Below are 12,240 nucleotides of genomic sequence, written 5' to 3' on the forward strand. Positions count from 1 at the left end.
TCCCGGATGACGCGGTCATTGACAGAATCCTTCAGTCGCTTCCACCGAGCTACAAGAGCTTTGTGATGAACTTCAATATGCAGGGGATTTAAAAGACCATTCCTGAGGTATATTCAATGCTGAAATCAGCGGAGGTGGAGATCAAAAAGGAACATCAAGTGTTGATGGTGAATAAAACCACTAAGTTCAAGAAAGGCAAGGGTAAGAAGAACTTCAAGAAGGACGGCAAGGGAGTTGCCGCGCCCGGTAAGCCAGTTGCCGGGAAGAAGTCAAAGAATGGACTCAAGCATGAGACCGAGTGCTTTTATTGCAAGGGAAGTGGTCACTGGAAGCGGAACTGCCCCAAATACTTAGCGGACAAGAAGGCCGGCAACACCAAAGGTAATGTGATATACATGTAATTGATGTGTACCTTACCAGTACTCGTAGTAGCTCCTGGGTATTTGATACCGGTGCGGTTGCTCATATTTGTAACTCAAAACAAGAGCTGCGGAATAAGCGGAGACTGGCGAAGGACGAGGTGACGATGCGCGTCGGGAATGGTTCCAAGGTCGATGTGATCGCCGTCGGCACGCTACCTCTGCATTTACCTACGGGATTAGTTTTAAACCTCAATAATTGTTATTTAGTGCCAGCTTTGAGCATGAACATTGTATCAGGATCTCGTTTAATTCGAGATGGCTACTCATTTAAATCCGAGAATAATGGTTTTTCTATTTATATGAGAGATATGTTTTATGGTCATGCCCCGCTGGTCAATGGTTTATTCTTAATGAATCTCGAACGTGATGTTACACATATTCATAGTGTGAATACCAAAAGGTGTAAAGTTGATAACGATAGTCCCACATACTTGTGGCACTGCCGCCTTGGTCACATTGGTGTCAAGCGCATGAAGAAGCTCCATGCAGATGGACTTTTGGAGTCTCTTGATTACGAATCATTTGACACGTGCGAACCATGCCTCATGGGTAAGATGACCAAGACTGTGTTCTCCGGAACAATGGAGCGAGCAACCAACTTATTGGAAATCATACATACCGATGTGTGCGGTCCAATGAGTGTTGAGGCTCGCGGTGGCTATCGTATTTCTCACTCTCATTGATGACTTAAGTAGATATGGGTATGTCTACCTAATGAAACACAAGTCTGAGACCTTTGAAAAGTTCAAGGAATTTCAGAGTGAGGTTGAGAATCAACGTGACAGGAAAATAAAGTTCCTATGATCAGATCGTGGAGGAGAATATTTAAGTCATGAATTTGGTACGCACTTAAGGAAATGTGGAATAGTTTCACAACTCACGCCGCCTGGAACACCTCAGCGAAATGGTGTGTCCGAACGTCCTAATCGCACTCTATTGGATATGGTGCGATCTATGATGTCTCTTACCGATCTACCGCTCTCATTTTGGGGCTATGCTTTAGAGACTGCCGCATTCACTTTAAATAGGGCTCCGTCGAAATCCGTTGAGACGACACCGTATGAATTATGGTTTGGGAAGAAACCTAAGCTGTCGTTTCTAAAAGTTTGGGGATGCGATGCTTATGTCAAGAAACTTCAACCTGAAAAGCTCGAACCCAAGTCGGAGAAATGCGTCTTCATAGGATACCCTAAGGAAACCATTGGGTATACCTTCTACCTCAGATCCGAAGGCAAGATCTTTGTTGCCAAGAACGGGTCCTTTCTGGAGAAAGAGTTTCTCTCGAAAGAAATAAGTGGGAGGAAAGTGGAACTTGATGAGGTGATAGTCACCCCTTCCGAACCGAAAAGTAGCGCAGCGCGGGAAGATGTTCCTGTGGTGCCTACACCGACTGGGGAGGAAGTTAATGATGATGATCATGAAGCTTCGGATCAACTTACTGCTGAACTTCGTAGGTCCACAAGGACACGTTCCGCACCAGAGTGGTACGGCAACCCTGTCCTGGAAATCATGTTGTTAGACAACGGTGAACCTTCGAACTATGAAGAAGCAATGGCGGGCCCGGATTCCAACAAATGGCTTGAAGCCATGAAATCCGAGATAGGATCCATGTATGAAAACGAAGTATGGACTTTGACTGACTTGCCCGATGATCGGCGAGCCATAAAAAATAAATGGATCTTTAAGAAGAAGACAGACGCGGATGGTAATGTAACCATCTACAAGGCTCGACTTGTCGCTAAGGGTTATCGACAAGTTCAAGGGGTTGACTACGATGAGACTTTCTCACCCATAGCGAAGCTGAAGTCCGTCCGAATCATGTTAGCAATTGCCGCATTCTATGATTATGAGATATGGCAAATGGACGTCAAAACGGCATTCCTTAATGGCTTTCTTAAGGAAGAATTGTATATGATGCAGCCGGAAGGTTTTGTCGATCCTAAAAATGCTAACAAGGTATGCAAGCTCCAGCGCTCCATCTATGGGCTGGTGCAAGCATCTCGGAGTTGGAACATTCGATTTGATGAGATGATCAAAGCGTTTGGGTTTACACAGACTTATGGAGAAGCCTGTGTTTACAAGAAAGTGAGTGGGAGCTCTGTAGCATTTCTCTTATTATATGTGGATGACATACTATTGATGGGAAATGATATAGAATTCTTGGAAAGTATAAAGGCCTACTTGAATAAGTGTTTTTCAATGAAGGACCTTGGAGAAGCTGCTTATATATTAGGCATCAAGATCTATAGAGATAGATCAAGACGCCTCATTGGTCTTTCACAGAGTACGTACCTTGACAAGATATTGAAGAAGTTCAATATGGATCAGTCCAAGAAGGGGTTCTTGCCTGTATTGCAAGGTGTGCAATTGAGCACGGCTCAATGCCCGACCACGGCGGAAGATAGAGAAAAGATGAGTTTCATCCCCTATGCCTCGGCCATAGGGTCTATTATGTATGCCATGCTGTGTACCAGACCTGATGTAAACCTTGCCGTAAGTTTGGTAGGAAGGTACCAAAGTAATCCCGGCATGGAACACTGGACAGCGGTCAAGAATATCCTGAAGTACCTGAAGAGGACTAAGGATATGTTTCTCGTTTATGGAGGTGACGAAGAGCTCGTCGTAAAGGGTTACGTCGACGCTAGCTTCGACACAGATCTGGATGACTCTAAGTCACAAACCGGATACGTGTATATTTTGAATGGAGGGGCAGTAAGCTGGTGCAGTTGCAAGCAAAGCGTCGTGGCGGGATCTACATGTGAAGCAGAGTACATGGCGGCCTCAGAGGCAGCACAGGAAGCAGTCTGGATAAAGGAGTTCATTACCGACCTAGGGGTGATTCTCAATGCGTCGGGCCCGATGACTCTCTTCTGTGACAACACTGGAGCTATTGCCCTTGCCAAGGAGCCCAGGTTTCACAGGAAGACCAGGCATATCAAGCGTCGCTTCAACTCCATTCGTGAAAGTGTTCAAAATGGGGACATAGATATTTGTAAAGTACATACAGACCTGAATGTAGCAGATCCGTTGACTAAACCTCTCCCTAGAGCAAAACATGATCAACACCAGAACTCTATGGGTGTTCGATTCATCACAATGTAACTGGATTATTGACTCTAGTGCAATGGGAGACTGTTGGAAATATGCCCTAGAGGCAATAATAAAATGGTTATTATTATATTTCCTGGTTCGTGATAATTGTCTATTGTTCATGCTATAATTGTGTTATCCGGAAATCGTAATACATGTGTGAATACACAGACCACAACGTGTCCCTAGTAAGCCTCTAGTTGAGTAGCTCGTTGATCAACAGATAGTCATGGTTTCCTGACTATGGACATTGGATGTCATTGATAACGGGATCACATCATCAGGAGAATGATGTGATGGACAAGACCCAATCCTAAGCATAGCACAAAGATCGTGTAGTTCATTTGCTAGAGCTTTTCCAATGTCAAGTATCATTTCCTTAGACCATGAGATCGTGCAACTCCCGGATACCGTAGGAGTGCTTTGGGTGTACCAAACGTCACAACGTAACTGGGTGACTATAAAGGTGCACTACGGGTATCTCCGAAAGTGTCTGTTGAGTTGGCACGGATCGAGACTGGGATTTGTCACTCCATATGACGGAGAGGTATCTCTGGGCCCACTCGGTAATGCATCATCATGATGAGCTCAATGTGACTAAGGAGTTAGCCACGGGATCATGCATTACGGTACGAGTAAAGTGACTTGCCGGTAACGAGATTGAACAAGGTATTGGGATACCGACGATCGAATCTTGGGCAAGTAACGTACCGATTGACAAAGGGAATTGTATATGGGATTGATTGAATCCTCGACATCGTGGTTCATCCGATGAGATCATCGTGGAACATGTGGGAGCCAACATGGGTATCCAGATCCCGCTGTTGGTTATTGATCAGAGAGTCGTCTCGGTCATGTCTGCATGTCTCCCGAACCCGTAGGGTCTACACACTTAAGGTTCGGTGACGCTAGGGTTGTAGAGATATTAGTATGCGGAAACCCGAAAGTTGTTCGGAGTCCCGGATGAGATCCCAGACGTCACGAGGAGTTCTGGAATGGTCTGGAGGTGAATAATTATATATAGGAAGTCCAGTTTCGGCCACCGGGAAAGTTTCGGGGGTTATCGGTATTGTACCGGGACCACCGGAAGGGTCCCGGGGGTCCACCGGGTGGGGCCACCTATCCTGGAGGGACCCATGGGCTGAAGTGGGAGGGGAACCAGCCCCTGGTGGGCTGGTGCGCCCCCATGGGCCTCCCCCTGCGCCTAGGGTTGGAAACCCTGGGGGTGGGGGCGCCCCACCTGGCTTGGGGGGCAAGTTTCCCCCCTTGGCCGCCCCCCTTGTAGATGGGATCCCAGGGTTGGCGCCCCCCAGGGGGCCTATATATAGTGGGGGGGGAGGGAGGGCAGTAGTACCCTAGCCCCTGGCGCCTCCCTCTCCCTCCCGTGACACCTCTCCCTCCCGCTTGCGCTTGGCGAAGCCCTGCCGGATCCCCGCTACTTCCACCACCACGCCGTCGTGCTGCTGGATCTCCATCAACCTCTCCTTCCCCCTTGCTGGATCAAGAAGGAGGAGACGTCGCTGCTCCGTACGTGCGTTGAGCGCGGAGGTGCCGTCCGTTCGGCGCTCGGTCATCGGTGATTTGGATCACGACGAGTACGACTCCATCAACCCCGTTCACTTGAACGCTTCCGCTCGCGATCTACAAGGGTATGTAGATGCACTCCTTTCCCCTCGTTGCTAGTAAACTCCATAGATGGATCTTGGTGATGCGTAGAAAATTTTAAAATTCTGCAACGATCCCCAACACTCTTGACAGTCAATCTTTTAAATAAGACCCTGAATTTGTCAAGGTTAAAACGTCAGATTATGTCACGAGAGAGCCGGCTTACAATGAGCTAGGATAAACCCACCTGTCTGATGTAGTCTCTCCGTTATGTGGCCTGTTCGTACTCTTAACAGTCAATCTTTTCAATAAGACCCTTAACTAGTTAAGGTTTAAATGACGGATTTATGTCACGTGAGAGCCGGCTTACGGGATGACAGGCTTTCATGCCAAGCTTCTTTGAAGCAAAAAATTTAGTTTTTTCAAAAACCAATCTGTTTTGGTCGTGCCTTGCAAGCCGGCTTAACAAATATTTGAATTATACATACTCTATATTTCTGTTTTGCAGAAGTTTTTATAGATGAGAAGTTGCCAGTCATATAGATCCGAGTTATATTGCTCTACATTGGCTTATTGAGGCTATAAGCCGCCAAACTAATCTTTTCTAAGACTGGATATGGCTATAAGTCGCCCTGGATTGTTGGGTTATTTAACCCGCCCTGGATTGTGACAATAAGTCACCATTATAAGACACTGTTGGATCTTTTACATAAATTTTGGCAAAGTTGAAAGACCAAATGTGCATATAGAAGGAAAGAACAAAAAGATTAAGTCGCTGAAGCATAGTTGGCATAACATGCTCAAAGGCATGACAAGACAGTTAAAGTTTTAACTAAGCTATTACATGGCTGCAATAGAGCCCAAAAGTTTTTTCGATCAAGTGTTTCTGGAGTTACATCACTCTGTTGAGCCGGCTTCTGTGTCGACCGGGTTAGACCCCGCCGGGTTAATATCTACATGGCGCCTTGAGGTAGAAGCCTCCGGGACATCCCGTGCTGGCTCGTCGGTGTCTGCCATATGGAGATCACAATGTCTAGTCAATGCCAGTTAACGCCTCAAAGTTCGCCTCATCGTTAAGAATAAGAGGAGGCTCAATATCAGGAGCAAAGATATGCTTACGCCTTTGAGGGATTAAGTCCACAATCTCATGCGTTGGCGGCTTAATACAAGTGTTGTCGTTGTTGTAAGCCAGCTGATACTTGGTCAAATCCAGCTCATGTGCAAGTTTGCATGCCAAGGGCCGCATCTCTTTGACGCATCTGTTGAAATCAGCCTCTTCAAAGATAGACCCATCATCGTTGAACTCCGGACACCCGACAACCATCTCTTACGGGTCTAACTTTGATTGCCAAGCTTTGGCCCGGCTTAGGGCAACAATGGCTCCTGCACGGGCGGCTGATAATTTGAGATCCTCAATTTTCCCTAGTACTGTTGAAAGATTATCCAGCACAGTCTTGATGAGAGTTGGAGGTTTTTTCCATTTGATACTGCTACGAGAGTTCGAAGAGTGCCAGCATATAGCTGCTCAGACAAAGAGTAAACTGCCTTCAACTTTAAAAGCATGTTTTGACCAAGGCTTGCACTTCTTGCGCCTGTTCAGTATTTTGCACATGCGTTGCCAGGCGGGTTAGAAATCATATATTATGAGTCGCCAGGCGGGTTAAAGAGATTTAAAGCAGATGATGAGATGCATGTTAAACTTACCAAACATGGTGGCTGCCATTTGAGATATGTGTTGTTTTAAGCCGACAAGCTACTCACTAACCGGCTTTAGTTCCTTTTCAGCATCTTCTGCTCTCTTCAACAGTGCAGCTTTTTCAGTATCCCGGGCGGCTCTTTCAGCATCAAAGCCTGCCTTGATCTTTTCAATTTTCTCTACTGAAGCCTTCAATTTTGACTCGGCCTTGATGGTCTCCGCTTGCTGCAGCTATATTTTTCTTTAAGTCGCCAAGCTGTGACTCCTGCAGGCTTAATGTCTCCTAAAAACAAGAAATTTAAACAATGGGTACAAAATCAGATTGAGCAGCTTGGTTAAGGATAATTCAAGTCCCAAGCACATCGCAAGCAATATACTTGGCACTTGGGGGCTAATGAAGGTCATTTCAATTTATAGTAGGACCCGGCGCAAAGATAAGCCAACCCTTGGGGACTGCATATTTGTTCTCACAAGTGATTGCAAGACCCGACTCATCTTATTAAGATAAGCCGGCCCTTGGGGGCTACACATGATTCTTTGCAAAGTTACTATTTTCAAAGACCCGGCTCATCTTTGTAAGATAAGCCGGCCCTTGGGGGGCTACCCTTTGGAATTTTTCACAAGTCTCAAGCATACTCAATGATCTCCCTATACTTAAGACTTGGGGGCTACATGGACATATATACATATATAATGCTAAGAGAGGTTAAACGCATCCATACCTCATATTTCTGCCTCATCAGATTGACTAAGCCAGCCTCCATATCCCGGCTTGTATGAAGGCGGCTTAAATAGCCTGCATGCAGCTCACTAGCGCTGAAGGTTGCATAGCTCTCGAAGTCCAATTTAGCTTCACCCTTCTCCAATGAGGGTGTTTCTTCCTTAGCTGAGTGCTTAGCCAACACTCTAGATACTTCGGGCGCCTTAAAGGCTGACCCGGTAACAGTAACGTCTTCAGCAGCAGGGCTTTTGTTAGTTGACTTCGCAGGAGAGGGCAGCTTAGGACTTGGCAAGTCATGGCTGGCCGCCGGGTTAACGTCGGTGTCCATGGGCTAAAAAACTGCAGCTTCAGTCTGTGAAGGCGGGTCATTTTGCTGGACAAGAGGATCTTCAGGGTTCTGGATTGGAGCCTCGGCGGTCTCCAGCACCTGCTTCTCCGGCTCAAAAGCTTCGGGGGCTTTGGAAGAGCCGCCCACCTTTTGCTTTTTACTAGTCTTCACCTTGCCGCTGTGATAAGAGTACAAGAATTTATGAGTATATGATAACATGTTTTTATCAACAAATGACAACACTTACCCCTGGGCAACAATGAAGACAGGGAGCTGCGTTCGAGTTGAGTCGCTAGATGACGGAGGTGTCCCCTGATAGTTTGAGTCAGAAGGATTAAGAGCTTGACATATGAGACCGGCCTGTGGAAGAGATAAAGTCTAGCTCTGAGGCACCTCATTGCGACATTTCCGGGGAGCCGGAGTGTTGGATAAGCCGGCCACGAGATCTTCAGTGCCGGTACTGTGGGTCTGACGCCTAGACTTATGCTGTTGTTTCTTCAAAATAAAGTTGAGGTCCAGATAAGCAAGAGGATGATAAAATCTTACTTTCCTGATGACCCGCCATGTTTTCTTTCTTAGCAAAGGTTCTAAGTCGGAGGAGACAGGAATTACCTCTTCTACGTTGGCCTAGCTTATCTCCGCTTCGTCCTGAGAGGAATCAGCATCAATAAGTTGCATGAAAAGAAGACCAAGGGAGTCAAGTTCTACCTCCAACTCATCAAGTTCAAGTATCTCTTCAACCATCTCCTTCTTACGGCGACCCGGAGCTCGAGTCTTCACTGCTTTAGTCTTCTTGAGTGGTGCAGCGGTTATTATCTTCCTCCTCCATAAGGCATGACTAGACTGCATATATATATACATGTTGGCAATGGTTTAAAAGGGCTAAAGTATAAAGGATGAATGAGTGAGAATAAGATCCAATAAAAATACTTACAGGAGGGGCCGGGTTAAGAGTGTAGAAGGGGTTCAGCCCCTCCTTATTGCAGTTCTCTTGAGGTTCTCCAAGCAAAGACTTGACCATTTCATTAACCTCTTTGTCAGTCAGAGGTTTTTGGTTGTAACATTGCGGGTCCTTCACATCACCAGTGTACTCACACATTAAGCCGCCGCCCCGGCTCAAAGGCAAGATCCTCCATGATACCCAGCAACGATTCAAGTCGACTCATGTTAAGTCATTGGCTATTAAGGCCCTTATCTTTGAAAAAGTAGGCGCATATTGAGCGCGCTCTGTGGTAGTCAATCGACCTGGGAGCTCGATGTTGGTGCTGAGCCGGTAGGGGTGATAACCCGGCAGGGGGTTCTCTTCAGCCGAGGTAGTGTTTTTGCAGTAAAACCAAGTACGGTTCCAACCTTTGGGGTGGCTTGGTAAGACAGCTGAGGGGAAGGTCCCATCTCTTCGCCGCTGGATTGGAAACACCTCCAAGTTCTAGGCTGGGTCCGTCTGTCATCTCAGTCTGGCGGTTGATATAAAAGAAATCCTTGAAGAGGTCCACGGTAGGCTCTTCTTGCAGATACACCTCACAGAATACTTGGAACTGGCATAGGTTGGAGACGAAGTTGGGGCCGATGTCTTGAGGATGAAGGTTATAGAAATGCAAAGCGTCCCGGAAAAACTTTGACCTGGGCGGTGAAAAGCCACGGAGAAGGTGATCTACAAAGATTACCACTTCATCCTCTCCGCGTTGCAGAGTAACTTCAGGACCGGGAACCCGCCAGTGAATGACTTCTTTAGCCGGTAAGACGCCCATATCCACAAATTCATTAAGCATGAGCTCTGAGACTTGGGAGGCTTCCCAGTAACAGGAAGTGGGGATTTTATTCATGATTGGCCGGGTTTAAGAGCTGTGACCAAGGAATAAAGAGATGGCAGGTTAAAATTGCAATGGTAAGCCACCCAAGTGGTTACATGGTGCTTCGGCAATAATGAGCTAATTATGATTAAAGGACTATGTGTTACAGTGAATCATTAAGAAATTGTGAGCTGCCCTAGCCATGGATTGAAGTGATTATCAAGTTATGAGAATGCGGTGGGTTAAGTTCTGAAAGTATGAGACAGCAACATGTTGGCAGGTTAAGTGAAAGAAGCAGTGTCTGCACTTCTTTGCGAGTTACAAATTCAGTGTTAAGCTGCCCAAAAGGCGAAGGGCGGGTCAATTGTCTATGGATCTAAGATTGCTGACATTTTTCTAAGTATCGGACAAACAGGTTTCTCAAGTTTGCAGGTATGTCTACGGGTCTACGAATGGTGCAAAAAGGAAAATAATTTCTAGATCTAAAAGGGATGGCGGCGGAAAAGCTAATAAGTTATACATTGGTTCTGAAGAGGAAGCGATCTACACAAGATACAAGGTGAAGGCTAAACTACTACCACACTATTTCTACTTCATTTTGGATTGGAATACCAGTTCTAGCCAGAAGAACAAGAAAAACCTAAATGAAGACCGATGAACTCTATGAACTCGGATGAACTAATGTGGATCTGAGAGAGGAAAAGGATGATACCTGACGATGTTGAAGGAGAAAGGACACACGCCGTTGAGCTCTGGTCACAACAGGTTGATGCAGCGGCCTCGTCGGAGTGGCTGGCAAGGCTCGGCGGGTGCGGCAGAGCTCCGGTCGCAGTGGTTTCTACGAGGAAGAAGAAGATATGGAAGCGAGAGGGGTAAAAGTGAAAAAGGGCAGCCCCCGTGCCTATTTATAAAGGAAAAGTGGAACAATGAAACGGCAGCCCCGAAGATCGAGGAGGCGTCATAATTATCACAACAGAAGAGGCGCCTCGATTTTCGGAATGGTTGATTAATGCAAAGATCCGTTGTGATGTCATGAGGTTTTTTTCTGGATTTATGAAAATGACGTCATCTTTTTGTATGGCGGGTCATGAGGATCTATTCAAGGTTGAAGTTTTAGAAGAATCAAAGAAGACTCGCCAACCAGAGACACTGAAGATTGACATGAACAAGTTTAAATCAATGTGGGGCCTAATGTTGGGGATATAACCCCACGGTGTGACCCGCCCAGGAGGGGCCGGGTTACACTGTTGGCGGCTTAGTAATAAAGCTTAGGCAAGCCCAAGAAGCCAACACCTGAGATCCTGGAGGCATCTTACAAGGCGGGCCAACTGAAGGCCCAAGACCCGGAGGTGGCGCGTGACCCGGAGGAGTAAGCCACCCAACGGCGACTTTCCTAGCAAGGCAAGGCGATTTAGAATCAGGGTAGGTCCTGGTGTATGACCCGACCTGGACTCTTGTAAGCCCAGGGCCTCGACCTGTGTATATAAAGGCAAGTCCCTGCGGCGGGTTAAACTCAAGTTACAATCGATCGATAGCTAGGTTAAGCGATTCCGCTCCCTTGTAATCGATACTCAATCAATACAACACAAAGCAAGACATAGGCTTTTACCTCGATCGTGAGGGTCCGAACCTGGGTAAACCCGTGTCTCTTGTCCTGTTCAACCCCTTTAAGCCACCGTAGCCATGGCCTCGCACCTAAGTCCTTTCACAAGGGCATCTGCTGTGACAAAACCTCAACACTTCGTGACATGGGACCGATGCCACCATCGCCGGCACGACTATAGGAGGAGTCGGTGTCACCCAACGCCACCGCATCACGCATAGGCCGCAGACCCCACTTCGGCTGGTCAAGGAGGAACCGGTGTTGGCCCCGTGCAAGCGTGGGATCCATATCGGGCGCCGTATCAAAGACGATCTGGCGTCGCCCCACACAACTGCGGTGTCCAGATCGGACGTAGTGTCAAGGACGAGCCCACGTGGCCACCGGCGCACAACCAGTATGCCCACATTGACGGGCCCACATCGTCGGCCCGGTGCAGCCGCCGCCCCATCAAGCAGGAGTTGTCGCCCGCTATCATGAAGGCACGGGGCCGCATCCTCCACTACCTCAGAGGTGGCGGTGTCGGCGGTCCCTCGAGCTCGAGGGTCATCGCTTCCAAGGAGGACCGAGCGGTGAGGCAGCAGGCATGGTACGACCGGCGCAACACCGCCTACTGCTCTGTGTTCGCGAAGTACGACTGACGCTGGAATGGGTCCCCAACGACCCATACCTCGCCTCGGCATCAGCCCTCTACCGCTCCGTCACCACCACGGAGACGACCGCCAGGCGGCGCCGCCGCCTTGATGGCAAGCTCGCCAAGATAGGCGAGGAGTGTTGCTTAGTGACTGCTCTGCCAACACCGGCATGGGCAAGGCTGCCGCCAGGGCTCCACCGGTGCCGTCAGCATTGGATGCGGCGACCCTCCGCACCATGCAGCAGGAGACGGAGCGGCTCCTCCATGAGCGGCAAGCAACCACTGCATAAGGCTGCCACAGTCCTCGAATGCCCTTCTGCCGCTAGAGGGACGTCAATGATGATGATGGCAAGG

This window comes from Aegilops tauschii, chromosome 5 (genome assembly GCF_002575655.3).
Source record: "Aegilops tauschii subsp. strangulata cultivar AL8/78 chromosome 5, Aet v6.0, whole genome shotgun sequence".
NCBI classification, from domain to species: Eukaryota; Viridiplantae; Streptophyta; class Magnoliopsida; order Poales; family Poaceae; genus Aegilops; species Aegilops tauschii.